Raw genomic sequence first — 15,839 nt, 5'->3', positions numbered from 1 at the left:
TGAGGAAAGGAAGATGCTTGAGAGACATATAGAAATATAGAGGTTTGGAACGGACTAAGTGAGGATGTAGTATCGGCGAAGAGTGCAAAACTTCAAGGAAAAGTTGGACAAATACAAATACGGAGACGGGACCACATGAGCGTAAGCCCAGGCACTGCAAAGCTACAACTAGGTAAATACATGTATGTTCATGTGTAAGTGTATGCATGTACATGTGAGTTTATCTGTATACATGTTTGTGTGTACATTGTGTGTACATGTATATGTATGTGCATACATATCTGCATGCGTGTACATGTGTGTATATTGTGTAGACATGTGTGTGTACATGTTTTTGTGTACCTGTGTGAATATGTGTGGTGTACTTGTGTGTATACAGTGTGTGTGTAAATGCCTGTGTATATGTGTGCATTTATTTCTGTGTGTAAATGTATGACATTGTGGGCGTAGCCTTTTTTTTTCTGTTGTTGTACAGAAACATGTATGAAAATATGGTAAGGTACAGTAATTTACCATAATTGTATGGTACAGAGTCACTTTTCAAGTACAGTATGGGATTACGGTACGGTATTATTCTAAGGTTTGAATTACGAAAAATATTACCGTACCGTACCATGCTACATGCCCTGGCCCTGACTGACCGCCACTGCCCGCTAGTGGTGGAGGCAGGGGGAGGGGGGAGAGGAGTTATGTCATGCCCTTTACACATATTTTAGGATGACCATTAACAAATCCATAATATTACAGATTGTTTGTTTGATAGCCTTGAAAATGTGCTCACTACAATTTCAAAATATAGTGGAACCCCGGTTTTCGTGATTAATACGTTTGAAAAAGTCTGACGAAAACCGAATGTACGAAAACTGAAGCAATATTTCCCATAAGAAATAATGTAAATCCAATCAATTCGTTCCAGACACCCAAAAATATTAACAAAAAATACATTTTAGAGAGACTAACTATATATATCTAGTTCTACATACAGAAAATAATGAGAAATATATATAAATGACTAACGAAATGGATAATTGAACATTTATCATCACTTTTACCCTTACTGAAGACTTTATGAAAGACGGCGAGGAGGGGAGAGGGAGGAGGAGAGGTTATTGTTTGGAAAGGGAATCACCCTCCATAAGAATTTTAGGTATCAAGGCCCTATTTGGGGTCACTTCCCTGTCGTTTGAACACCAGTCTTATAAACATGTTTGTATCTGTAACTTTTTTCCTCATACTCGGGTCAAGGTGGACTGAAATTCACATTTTTTACACCAATGAGAATATACTAGCACTTCATCGTGCATAAATGATGATATAGTAATTCCTAATTATGTCACAAAGGAAAGGTTCAAGGGAGGTCTGGAGATACCTTGGAAATGCTAAGTTTTCCTTCGAAGATGTTGTTTGGAGACGAGCATACAGGGCTGTGAGTCACAATCGCATGGGATGCTTTGTATGGGCACTCGATTCTGGGAAATGAGTGCCCGAGCCACGTGGGCAGGTGGACGAGTTTGGTATGGACCATTTTTAATTGTACAAAAACCGAGCGGATGTAAGAAAACTGGGACAAATTTTCAACGAAAAAACTCGTTGAAAACTGAATCGTATGAAAACTGGGGCATACAAAAACCAAGGTTTGACTGTGCTGAATTTTATCTGCTTGATCATTCAGACAGCCAAATACAAAACAAATGGCATTCTGTACTGGTTCAAAACAGAAAGAATCCAACAACGGAATGCTATCAACACAGGGAAATTTCCTCAAGTTAGGGAAAATATAACCCTCCCTAAGCTTTTGAGTGTCAAGTGTGTAACTGAAAAGACGGGCAGGTAGAGATACCCTCCTTAGCTGATAGGGGCGAAGCCCTCCCCAATTAAAGGGATTTCAAGGTTAGGTTATGTAAAGTTAGGTTGGAGTAGTAATATATTGGACACGCGGTGTGGGCCGTGGGAAATATGCAGCACAGGATGGAGCGGGGCGGCGGCAGTGGGGTAGTGGGTCCACTATGATGGTCATCCAATGACACGAACGACACTCATCAACAGACCAGCTGCAGCGGCGTCTGCTGCTGCTGGGTTATGTTAGAATAGATTACAAGACAATAGGTTTAGGGAACTTTCCTTAGTTTTGGGACAAGGGAATTTTCCCTATTTTAAAGAAATTTCGGAGGCCCATGTTTCAGTCAATTTGCCTTCTCCCCCAAAACCCTGTTTTCCCACAGGTCCCCAGACTTGTTTGGGGTGTAGGTGGGCTGGAGTGGTGGAGGGGGGTGGAATAGAAATTCATAAGATTTATCGCTTGTTTTGATATTTATTCTTTCCAACAGTTTCCTGGGGCACTGATGATTAGTAAAGGGCATAATTATATAAGACATCTGAAGAATACTTTGTAAAGTTGGAAGTGAGATAAAGGGATATAAATACAACAATATTAAAACCCATTTTATAATACATAACACTTATTGCCCTTGATATGAAACAGGACACATTATGGTTTAACATGGCATTCCTTCTTCTTCTTCTTTTGACCTGTGACGCTTTGTATCGCTTCTTAGGTCCTTCTTTCGTTCTTCTTTTCTTCTTTTTTCACTTCTACACACTTTTCTTTTCAGTATTACATCACTTTCTCAAGCACTTTATCCTGAACTCAGGTTTTCTGTCCTTTTCTTTCCCTGAATTACTTGCCTATATGCTTTGCTATTTTCCGCTATTACACTTTTCACTCCACTTTCACTGCTCAGGTCTTTTTTCCCAGCAACATGCCAAGAAAATTTTTGAGTGAGGTATTAATGGTATTATTCTAGTGTTTGCCCATACTCACCCCTCACAACCAAAATTGGCTAGGTGGCCATTGAGACTTCGGGGAATGCGGTGGTAAACGTGAAATGCGTCGCAAATGCATAGTTTTTGAGATATGAGGGGTTGAAAAATACCCTAGATGTAGGGAAATTCCTTACAATTACTTAGATGTAGGGAAATTTCATACATTCCGTTTTTTTTTTACAACGTACGGAAACCATGCAAGGTAATTATTGAAAATCACTCCGCACCTCGAAAATACGATATTACGCCTCCATATTGTACTTAAGGGCATATTATACATACGGACGATGTGTTTACATGGCAACGCCATTGCAATATGAGCAGCGTTGCCAACGATCCAGTTAGCAATGATACACTAGGTGAGACCAGGTCCACCACGCGTGGTTATTTTTTTTTTTAGAACACGCACCTTTACCTAATACTATTACCGATGGTACGCTTGGTTAGTGATGGTACGCTTAGTTAGCCATTAGCCCACGCATGTGAGACCAGGTCCACCACGCGTGGTTATTATTTTTTTAGAACACGCACCTTTACCTAATACTATTACCGATTGTACGCTTGGTTAGCGATGGTACGCTTAGTTAGCCATTAGCCCACGCATGTGAGACCAGGTCGTAAAGTTCGGTTGGAGTAGTTTAAATATGCTCCCCCACCCAAATACCCCGAGTTCACGCAGGTCCCCCAAGATCGTTGGGGGAAGGGGATTAATTCAGCTTCTTTACTTTTAAGTACTTTGTTTTTTTTACTGATATATGGAGGCGTATTATCGTATTTTGGAGGCGCAGAGTCAATATCCACAATCACCTTATATACTGGGAATACGAGCCCGTGAAGCAGATTCAAAATCCGGTCAGTAAGGATTCACGTGTTCGAACAGCTCGGGCAAGAGGTTCGAGAGCCTGCACTTCCTGCACAAGCCGCAGTAGTGTTTACATAGATTTACATAGAAAATCAGACCACACAGACCCCATGGTCCAGACTTGGTGGTCTGTCCTTAAACCTAAGTGATTTTACATTAATCAGAAGACTCCAAAACGTTGCATTTCTACTCTAGTTGATATTAAGTTGAAGGAAGTGACGGTCGAGCTTATTTTTGAAGGAGTCAATCGTGTTACACTGGACCACTGATGATGGGAGCTTATTCCATTCTCGCACTACAACGTTGGTGAAGAAAAATTTGGTGCAGTCTGAATTTACTTGTCTACATCTGAGTTTTACGCCATTGTTCCTCGTGCGCAAAGTGTCATCGATCATAAACAATGTTGATCTGTCTACATTCGTGAAACCATTAAGTATTTTTAAACATTCGATCAGTTTTCCTCGGAGGCGACGTTTCTCAAGAGAGAACATGTTAAGGGTAGAAAGCCTTTCTTCGTAGGATTTGTTGCGCAAGGAAGGGATAATTTTCGTTGGCCGACGCTGAACACCTTCTAATTTAGCAATATCCTTTGCATGGTGGGGAGACCAAAACTGTACCGCATATTCCAAGTGGGGTCTGACTAAACTGTTGTAGAGCGGGAGTATTACATCTTTATTCTTAAATAAAAGTTTCTTTTAATGAAGCCCAACATTCTGTTCGCTTTATTTGCTGCATCGATGCATTGCTGTGAGAATTTGAGGTTTGACGCGATTTTGACCCCAAGTCCTTGACGCATTGAACGCTTTGAGTTTAACGCCGCATTTCGTAATCAAACTTCTTAGTCCTCGTTCCAACTTGAAGGACCTGGCACTTGTCTACGTTAAAGGGCATCTCCCATCTATCCGACCAAGCTGAAATTTTGTGCAAATCCTCTTGGAGGCTTTGCCTGTCTTCGCCAGTGAGAACCGAGTTACCAATCTTTGTGTCGTCTGCAAATTTACTAATGCGGTTATTGAGTCCAACATCCACGTCGTTGATGTAAATAATGAAGAGCACTGGGCCAAGAACCGAGCCCTGAGGGACGCCACTAGTGACAGGCGCCCACTCTGAGTTAAATCCGTCAATCACTACTCTTTGTTGTCTGTTGCTCAACCAATTCGCGATCCATTGGTTTACCTGACCGTCAATACCTATTTGTTTTAATTTGTAAAGTAATTTATGATGCGGGACTTTATCAAACGCTTTCTGGAAATCAAGATAGACTAGGTCCAGTGATTTGGTTACGTCATAATAATTAAAGAGGTCGTTATATAAGGTTAATAGGTTTGATAGGCAGGATCTTTTGTTTGGAAGCCATGTTGTGAGTCCCCAATTAATGATTGGCTTTCAAGGTAAATCACAAATTTGTCTCTAATTATGCCCTCAAGTAGCTTAACTACAACCGAAGTTAGACAAATGGGCCTGTAATTACCTGGTACTTTTTGTCTCCTTTCTTAAAATCGGTGTCACGTTAGCCTTTTCCAATCTGAAGGGACAATGCCTTGTCGCAAGGACATATTGAATACGGTTGTGAGGAGGAGAGTATTTCGCTCTTTGTTTCTTTCAGCAGAGTTGGATATACTTTATCAGGTCCAGGACTTTTATTTGTTTTAAGTGATTTGAGGGCTTTAAGGACTTCATCGGGTTTTATTTCAAAGTTAGACAATGCATGCTCGGGATTTACATTAGTACTGGTGTTGGTGGTGGTGGTGGGAGGACTGTTATTATTAAACACCGAGGAAAAGTAATTATTTAATAGGTTTGCAACGTGTTGGCTGTCAGTCACTAGTGCACCGTCGCTGTTTATTAAAGGTCCAATTCCACTTCTGATCGCCTTTCTGTTGTTTATGTAACTGAAGAAGGATTTCGGATTATTTTTACAGTTGGCTGCAATATTTTCTTCATATCTACGCTTTGCCTGATGCACTAATCTTTTACTCGCCGCCTTGCATCATTGTAAAGTCTAATGTTTTCGGGCGTGCTTTGGTCTTTCTTTAACCTGTAAGACAATTTTCTCTCCTTGACTGAGTGTTTAATTTCGCTATTAAACCAAGGTGGACTTTATTAGTGTTAATTCGCTTCTCGCACAAGGGACAAATGTGTCCTGCTGAGTGAGTAAGTGATTTTAAAGTTTAGCCAGGCGTCCTCTGCATTGCCGTCATCTGATAGTTGCATATCTATTAGTTTTCGCCGGTTTCTGAAGTTGGCTCTTTTGAAATTGGGCACCTTAACTTTATTTTCAGTCACCGATGTTTGAGCTCTAATGTCAACGCGCACTAGTTTATGATCGCAGGAACCGAGGTGTTCTCCTACCGTGACATTACTGACTAGGTTATCTTGGGTCGCTATAACAAGGTCAAGTATGTTATTTTGTCGAGTTGGTTCAGAAACCATTTGGCTTAGATAATTTTCCTCTAGAAATTCGATCATTCTGTTGGATGGATCCCGGCTAGCCGGTGGTTTTACAATGAAGATACACTGTGTTTGGTGCCACGGACTCTACTTGGAGGAGAGAAACCTTGCGATGAGGTGACAACCTACTAGAGAGAGAGGGCATGAGTGTGGTGGAGGCGTTTATGTGAGCACAGATGGCCGCTGGTGCCACGCCAGATGGTGATGTGAGCATTGTTTGGTGGGTTCACTACGCTTCTCTCCCAAAACAAGCTTGGGGATCCACTGAGTGTGTGGTTTTCGTATGGGAAACACTAAATTCGTCACAAACGCTTATTTTAGTGGTGGTGGGAGTTAAATTCCCTAAATTTAGGGAATTTCCCTAGAACTAGGGAGATTTTATCCCCCCCTCCCCACATACTAAAAAAATACGCGAATGCGACGGATTTCGTGTCCCCCACCCGAAACCCCACATTCCCACCAGGTCCCCAGGCTCGTATGGGGGGGTGGGGGGAGTATGGGCAAACACTAGAATTTTACCGTATTAATTTCACTGCTTCCTCCTTACTCCCACATAGTCCTAACAAGGTACTTATTCCTCCGTCTTCCTCCTCCAATCTGCTATGCTACTCCTCTTCCCCAATAATTTCCACCACAGATGCCAATAGCCTTTGCCTCTCCTCGTCATACCTGTCACAGGCCACTATCAGGTGCTCTATTGTTTCCTTTCCCCTATACATAAGCTACAGTTTTGGTCCTGTTCGTCTCTGCTTCTCCCCTTTACTTCTAGAGTTCCAGACCTTGCCTGAACAGCAGTTTACTCCCCCAGTCTCCCCGGTACCGGTACCTGGCAAACATGTGGATGGTTTTCTAGTCACAGACTGTTACATCATCTATATACTGTGGTGTGTTGACATGTTTGGAGCTCCATGCCTGTGGTGCTCATTTTGGTAAGACATCCTGGTAAGACCATCCACATTTTGCCAAGAATGCCATGTTAAACCATAATGTGTCCTTTTTCATATCAAGGGTATTGTTTGGCATCATTGGCATAAAATCTGGGTAGTGAATCTAGGTCGGGTATCACATAATTTATGTAAACAAGAAAGAAGACACGGCCCAGCGCCGACCCTTGGGGCACTCCACTGAGGATCTGCTGATGGTTGCCAGACGGTGCACTCAAACGCTACTCTCATAACCATTACACCACGGAAGCTTAGCAGTGACACCTTATAAACGTTACCTTCATCACACTGTCACAGCAATCCAAGACGACGATCAGCTTCTGCCAGCCTTCAGAGAGCACGAACTGTCCTTGACCGCCGATGACGCAATTCCTTACGGTACTCCTCAATAAAAAATAAAAAGTTCTCATTGAATTTGATTATTCTCTATTTCCATTTTTCACGGCCACGTTGTTTTGGCCTAATTCAATATGCGCACCCAACTCTTCGATGTCGTTTGTTTTTCTTGTCCTGTTTTTTTGTTTTTTTTAAATATGCCGCTGGGCGAAATAAAACAATTATTATTATTATTATTATTATTATTATTGTTATTATTATTATTATTATTATTATTATTATTATTATTATTATTATCATTATTATTATTATCATTATTATTTCCACACAAGATGTGGATTCAGTACCTTTTCTCGGACAAAACACTGAATAAACAACAAAGTCAATATGAAAAAAATACGTTCCGCTCTAGGTGGCGTTATCACAGAGTATTTAACTCTGTGGGAGTTATTAGAGTCCCTTTTATATAGAGAGTCCCGACATTGGCGACCCTGTGTAGAGGCTGCTGGGCGCCATTATTGGCCCTTCGAGCACCGCGCTGACTTTGAACTGATGTAATAAAAACATAGTTTTACCTATTTTGGAAGCGGATTCGGCTGCTTTTTAATGTAACAATGCCTTGCTGCCTAGCCTTCGGCTGTAGCAACATGTCACATGAGGCTACAAAGTGTATAATTTAACTGCAAGGCCGATGAGAAGACAGACGAAGGTGTGCTAACAGTCAGTCGTCTTGGGAAGATACCTCCATGGAGGGAGGGAAACTGTGGCCCTTATGGCCGAAATTATTAGATAAGATCTCTTCCACAGGGCTCTAGCTGTTATTACAGACTCACAATGGATATATTTCACAGTCTCATCAAGGCCACAGTCTAATAGACTGGACGTTTTACAAGAGTTTAATGAGCAGTAGCTATTGGTGAGCTACACCTGTCGGTAAAACTTTAGAATCACACCCAACTCACTCTATATACTTTAGCCTTTTCCATTAGCGTAACCCGTTTCTGGGTCATGATCTGTAGAGTCCCTTGATAGATAGAGTCCCGACAGCCTAAGATTTGGACGCCATTATTGGCCCTGTCTTCGCCGCGAGACCGTGTGCTAGTGTTTGAAAAGCGCGGCGAAAACACAGGGCCAATAATGGCGTCCAAATCTTAGGTTGTCGGGACTCTATGAGGGACTCTACAGGCAGCAGGGGCGGACTGCGCATGCGCCGACCTGTGTTTATATGCGCTACTCGGCCCACTCCAAAACACTGGAAAAACCGCCCCCCCCCGAGCAACGTTGCCAGATTGTCGTACTCAGCCTTTTATGTTTGCCGATTTCCGACCCAATAAACTGCTTTCATCACCCAAATAACTGCCTTCATATATGGATATCGTTTAAATGGTTAATTATTGGTGCTTGTTGGCAACAGTTATAGCCAGAAACCGGTAATTACGCGGCTCTGGAGTACGATAATCTGGCAACGGTGCCCTCGAGCCCCGAGCTCGCCTGCCTCACCTCAGCAGCCGCACCCTTTTTTTAGTATGGTATCTTACCTGTATACAATAGGTACAGGATGTAAGCCATGAAGTTGTGACCTCATCTTCCCAGCAGGAGCAGAAGGCTAGCAATCCTGCCCTCCTATATGTGTATGTGATCCTGCGGCAGTGAAAGGCCGACAGTCCTGCCCTCCTGAGTGTGTGTGTGTGTTTTGTCTTGCTACAAGATCAGAAACGGTTTGAGCCATGCCATGAAAGGGAGGAGCATGCCGTCCAAACCCCCAGACAGTACAGAGTGTGATTAATTATACAACTAAGGATACATATGTGTAAGTAGCACCAGGAATAAAAAAAAAACATTATATCCTTGCATGTATCGATATTATATTTGGAAAAATGTATGTATCCCTGATAATAAAATTTATCTATATGTGCTTAAATTTAAGTGAATGGAAGCATAAGAGAGTAAAGTGAATGGAAGCATAGTGAGTAAAGGTCTAAAAAACGCTATATCCTTGTATCTATATTATATTTGGAAAAATATACTTGTTGTATGTATCCTTGATAATAAAATTTATTTATATGTGCTTAAATTTAAGTGAATGGAACCATAAGTTGTGTAATATGTGTGCCCCCCCAGACCCCAAAAATAAACTATCCCCCACACACAATAATGAACATAATCAAGTACTGGCAAATCTTTCGTAATAAATCTGCAATCGCTCCTTCAGACCTATTTGTTCTAACTCCTGATCTACCCACTAGAGTCCACCTGTACAAAATAGCCTCTCAGAATCCCTGGTCATCCTTCAGTCTCTATCTATTTAAATCAGCACTAGCTCATCATATAGGGGTAAAGCTTTTAGAATATCACTACATGGACTATAGCTCTTCATCTTTAATATTATGAATTTTATTACGTTGATTGCGCATCTGCAGAGTGCTGGCTTCCTAGAGCCCCCGCCTCATCATGTGGAATTTGGGGTCGGGAAGCCTATCCTAACGTAACCTGGGTGGGCGCCTCCCAAAACATACTAACCTAAGGGAGTTGTTACAGTCTTCATAATATTAATCTAGAGCATATAAAGGTATTTTGTAAAGGATTGGTGACCATAATTATTAATGTGGCAGCAGTCTCGCCTAGGAAATAACCCCAACAAGTGATACAGAAAGAAGGGAAACCAATTTACTGAAGGCTTTTAGTTGTACGTTTTGATACCGTTGATGAGCATTCAGGCCCCGGTCCGCCGTCGCAGCAGCGCTCCACAGGGCCGCTAACATTATAACAGTAATATTAGCACCTAAAGTTGTCTTCAATCCTCATATTTGTTAAGTCGTAGGACTTAGTGAATAAGTGAGTCTTCAGCGCTTTCTTGAAGATTGCCAGACTGTCACTGTTCTTAACATCCCCGGGTAACTCATTATAGAGCCGCGGGGCACTCTTCTCAATTCCAGCCCTGGAACCCAGTTCCAGGTTGACCCTGGGCTCTTAGAGTTTATACCGTTATATCCTGTTGTATATTACAGATAGTATGTTCAGATATGAGTAAAAAAAAAAATCGTTATACACAGTGGAAAATAACAGGCAAGTAAATGACAGAATAAGGAGGGCGGACCGATGTCTCGTGGGGGGACCGATCAGTCTGCAGTAGATGCGGGCCAGCTGGTCCCCCCTTGAAATGGGGCGGGCCAACACGGGTCGGCGCATGCGCAGTAGAGGGGGGAACAGGGGGGGGACATTTTGGGTCTGGGTCTGGCAGCTGAGCGTGTCCGTCTTGTATTGCCGACTGGCGGCTGGGTAAACATGTCGGCGCCAATAAAACAAGAAATGACAGATGCAGATAACAAGATTTGGAGCCGGGAGGCCGAGGTGGCATTGCTAGAGGAAGTGAGGCAGCATCGACACTTGTGGGACCCACAAGATAAGCTCTACAAGAGGCAGTCTGCCCAAAACAACTTTTGAGAGAGTGGCAGCAACATTGCGGGAAATGTTTATCTCTTTGCGAGATATCGATGGAGGTAATTAACCCTATACTTCCCACCCGGACGAATTCGTCCGGTAATTTATAACAGGACTCTATGGGCAATACACTGCATATATGATCTTGTTTCCCAAGCCGACGAATTCGTCTGGTATTTGTGCATCCCGCCACACGTGACTCCGCCCACTTTCTATTGTTTACAGCTCAGTATGCGCCTGAGAATTGAGGGAGGTGGACGTGCCTGATTTTGCTGCAGGCGCTCTCATTTATGACCACATGGATGAAATATCAAGTAAGTTTTGCATATAGAAAAAATCAGAGAAGTTGTTGAATAGTTATACTTAGGTGTAGTATGTATAAAATCAGAGTTAGATAAAGTTTGTAGCTTATACAATAGTATTAGTTTAGCAGACGAGTTCGTCCAGTTGGGAACATCACGTTCCGTTTTCTATTATACCTACTCGATAAAGAAAATGTACATATATTTATAATCTATTGTTGATACATATTATATTGTAGGCTATTGTTATGTACTATATCATTGTCATTCATAGAGCCTAGAGTTTATTATTATTATTATTATTATTATTATTATTATTATTATTATTATTATTTTATTATTATCTATTTATTTATTTATTTATATTGTTGTATTATTATCGTTGGTTTCTATTTCAGATATCCCGTCGACTACATTTTATGGCAGACAGATTGACAGGCTACGTGCAAGAGATCAAGAATATGCGCAAGAAATCAACCTAGAAAATGAAGAAATGGGAGGGGTGGATCTGGCAGACTGTCTAATTGCTCTGTACAGAATCAACATTGGAGCAAAAAAATATTACCACCGTTTGATCTTTCACATGATTGACATGGTGATTGTCAACAGCTGGCTTCTCTATAGAAGGGATGCTCTCCACCTCAAGCTACCAAAGTCAGAGGTAATTCCTCTGGCATTTTTCAAAATAAAAGTAGCATTTTCCCTGATAAAGGGAGGCAAAGAATTAAATCGCAAAAGAGGAAGACCATCTCTTTCAGATGCTACTGATGCAGGACCCAAAGTGAAAAAAGCTGGTAGGCCTCAAGCATTGCCTGATCATCCTATCAGATATGACAGTGTTGGCCACTGGCCTGCTGTAGAGGAACAAAGAAGGATGTGTAAGAGGAAAGGATGCAGTGGAAAAACAAATATCACATGCTCTAAATGCAAAGTAAACCTTTGCCTGAATGGAAAGCAAAACTGTTTTGTACAATTTCATACTCGTTAGATAATGCCTGTATTAGGCGATAAAGGGAAATGGAACTTATTATTTTTTTTCATAATAAGAATATCCATTAATTTTTTCAGGGAATTTCTAGTTCAGTTCTAGTCAAAGAAGTGAAAATGTTATTTTTTTACAATGAATTTCTAGTTCAGTTCTAGTCAAGGAATTGAAAATGTTATTTTTTTACTATATCAGTATTTGATGCAAAATGACATCAAAACTGCTTTATATGTACATTGTAACCACTGTTTAACAAAAATAAACACTTAATCAAGTCAAAGACGACTTTACCTTGAATGTAGAAATACTTGTTTTCTTTTATTAAGAAATTACCCATTATTCACTGTGCCCATATGGACGAATTAGTCCTCTAATTCTGTATCATTTAATATATGTAATATGATGAAAAATTCAAAATGATTAGATATTATTGATGGAAACAAATGCAAAGAACAGCAACATTATTTTTTTCTCAAAAAAAGGAAAACTTGGGAAGTATAGGGTTAAGGAACGATTATTTTCGTGTATTATATAATCACTATGTAATGCCTGGGGGTTGGGATGGCATGTTCCTCCTTTCTCCTTTGTTATTAAATGCAACAATAAACAATCAATCAATCAATCGATGCTACTTATGATAAAACTCGTTTACTTAAAGTATTTCTACAATATTAGGCTAACGGACCAAACTCATTGTGGTTTTAATATATGGTAGTAGCCTTTTGGGGTGTCTGGGATGAATTCATGCCCTTGCATTTACTAGCAGTTTACGTCTTGATGCTCCCGGCTGCTCCTCCCACGTGTGAACGTACTTGCTCCCGAGAGCACCCAGGCTGGGTCAAGGCAAGTATAGAGAGGTATCGTCACTCTCATAGAACGTGAAAGAACCAAATTTTGAAATGAGCTTTTTTATTAGGACCTCTCGGATGTTTTTTATGTTATAAACTACTACAATAAAATAAAATAAGATGTAGATTTTTCGTTATATACCCTATGAAGCAATTGTCGGTGAATAAAAAATATAAATAGAAATGTTCACGGCATATCTCGTCCTGGACGATGATTGGCTGGCGTCTCGATAAGCTCTGTCCCTTCCTCGAGCCTAATTAAGCCCCGCCCCATCCTCGTCGTCTGCCCAAACCGACGACTTCACACACCTCACTCTCACCCTGTTTCCTGACCCCAACATTCATTTTTACGAAAAACTGAGACCACTATCATCTTCCTGAGGAAATTCTGCATCACACGAGCATAAAATTGTAACCATAATGTAAAATTACACATACGAAAATCAGAGTTAAATGAAGTAGGGAATACATATTTTCTTGCACTTATTTCCCTTTAACTCCTTAGTACTCAGCTGGTTTTCGACGCATCACTACCAGCGCTCTCAAGGTCACTTCATATCCGCAACCTTTATCCCGCCATCATTGCCACATTAAGTGAATTATTATTTTTTGTTGCACTATTTGGTGCTTAACATGTCTCTCTTAGGTGTTGTAATACTAAAAATTGTTTTCCACCAGGTTATTGTTTTGCCATTTATTGCGCACCCAGGAGCTATTCCCAAATCTTAATTGCCCAGTTTATGGGTTAACCTCTGTATCTCAAAAACTATTCATCACAGCTAAAAAACAAAAACACCATTGGAAAGAGGAGGTCTAGATCTATAGGAGATGGTTATGTATGCCTCTCTTGCGAACGTACATGCACGTTCAAGGAGTGTTGAATGTTAACACTTTATGTCAGTGCGAGCGGGATGATCAGCCATATTGAGAAAACTGAGGACATCTCTCCTTCAGATTCTGGCAAGGGAGTATTACCCGAGACTTATGGTAGGTTTTACCAGAAAAAATACATCAGGGATATTTTGAGTGATTTTTATTGTGGCAGAAAGTAAACATTGATTTGATGACCCAATGGGTGAACCAACTTAAGCAGTGATGACCGCTCCTAACTTCACAATATGGCATTACAGTTCACAAGCATATTCGTCTACATGAATCATAATACACTCCGGTCAGTGCTGTATTATCCATAAGGCTGACTAGGCTGAAGCCTAGGGGCCCACCAAAAGCAGGGGCCCACGCCCACCAAAAGGAGGGGCCCATGCAGTGTTGGAATTATCCGGGGGCACGTGTCCCACCCATTTTAGGGTTGTGCCCCCCTGGATGCCCCCCTTTGAATAACTTCACAAATTGGTAATATACTGATAAAAAGTAGAAAATAGAACTAGCTACGTTTATTATAGTCTATCGACTCCTTGAGCCCTGTGGTTTGGCCCAGAGGGCCCCCCATTTTTTACACATCTAACGATGTCCTGTGCAGGGTGATCTATCTCACTCTTAGTCTGTACGTTACCTATTTATGGAATATCTATCTGTCTATCTATCTATCTATCTATCTATATCTATATCTATCTATCTATCTATCTATCTATCTATCTATCTATCTATCTATCTATCTATCTATCTATATATATATATATATATATATATATATATATATATATATATCTATATCTATATATATATATATATATATATATATATATATATATATATATATATATATATATATATATATATATATATATATAAATTATTCAATTTAATGGTTTGTGGCAAGACTTAACAGAGGAGATGCGTGATTACCTGCTGGTGCAGGAAGGAAAGTGGTGACTGCCTCAATGAAACTGCAAGCATTATTAACTCTATTCAAATAGATGGAAAACAAATAAGATATTTTTGCAAGTCCATGTTTTACTGTTCTCTGCCAAAGGGAGAGAAGAAGAAGAGAAACTGGCTCTGTTATTCCCCAAGTACAGGCAAAGCATTTTGCTTCCAATGCAAGCTGTTTTCACCAGAAGATAGTGCCTTCTCCAGATGTGGCTTCTGCGACTGGAAAAATGCCACACAGCGAATGGTGGCTCATGAGAGCAATAAAGCCCGCAGGGATGCTACGATGACATTGTGCCAAAGGGCAAAAGCGTTTGGCTTTGTGAATTCACTGGTGATTGACCAGTGCCAAGCTGAGCGCGTTTATGCTAAAGCTGTGCACATAGAAAAGTATAGCAACAAGGGGAAGGGGTCAGTTTCTTACTTGTCTTCCACTACATGTGACCAACTCATAGCTATTTTAGGGAGAAGTACTGAGCACTTTACTGAGGAAATCAAGATAGCTAAATATTACTCAATTTGTCAACTCAACCCCTGATATAAGTCACTCTAAACAGCTGTGTTGCATTTTCCGATATGTCTTTGATAGTAAGCCTATTGAAAGGTTTGTGCGGTTTATTGAGATGAGCTGTGTTGCATTTTCCTATATGTCCTTGATAGTCAGCCTATTGAAAGGTTTGTGCAGTTTATTGAGATGAGGTGTCACGGTGCTGCAGAGCTCGAGCATAGCATTTGCACTTTTTTTAGAAAACATCAGATTAAGTTAGTGACTGTAGAGGCCAATCATATGATAATGCATCAAACATGAGTGGCAAATACTCGGGACTGCAAGCAAAAATTTAGGAAAAGAATCCTCTTGCTGACTTTATTTCTTGCTTCACCCATTCCCTTCACTTAATTGACCATTCTGCTGTGGACAACATTTCTACTGCTTACAAATTTTTTGAATTAGTATAGAATGTCTACTGATTCTTCACAGCATCAACTCATCGATGGGAACTGTTAGTCACTGCCCTT

General features: G+C 40.7%; 1 protein-coding gene across 1 annotated transcript in view; it reads right to left on the bottom strand.

The window, feature by feature from the left end:
• LOC126991959 (uncharacterized) overlaps positions 1-7,562 on the bottom strand; it is a 41,250-nt gene extending 33,688 nt beyond the window's left edge. The window contains exon 1 of the mRNA XM_050850624.1: positions 7,359-7,562. The gene's annotated coding sequence lies outside the window, so the exon portion shown is untranslated. The remainder of the gene's footprint in view (positions 1-7,358) is intronic.
• Positions 7,563-15,839: the final 8,277 nt, after the last annotated feature.

Source organism: Eriocheir sinensis, unplaced genomic scaffold (assembly GCF_024679095.1).
Source record: "Eriocheir sinensis breed Jianghai 21 unplaced genomic scaffold, ASM2467909v1 Scaffold373, whole genome shotgun sequence".
Taxonomy (NCBI): domain Eukaryota; kingdom Metazoa; phylum Arthropoda; class Malacostraca; order Decapoda; family Varunidae; genus Eriocheir; species Eriocheir sinensis.
Note: the sequence above shows the minus strand (reverse complement) of the source record. Positions and strands in the feature narration are given on the sequence as shown.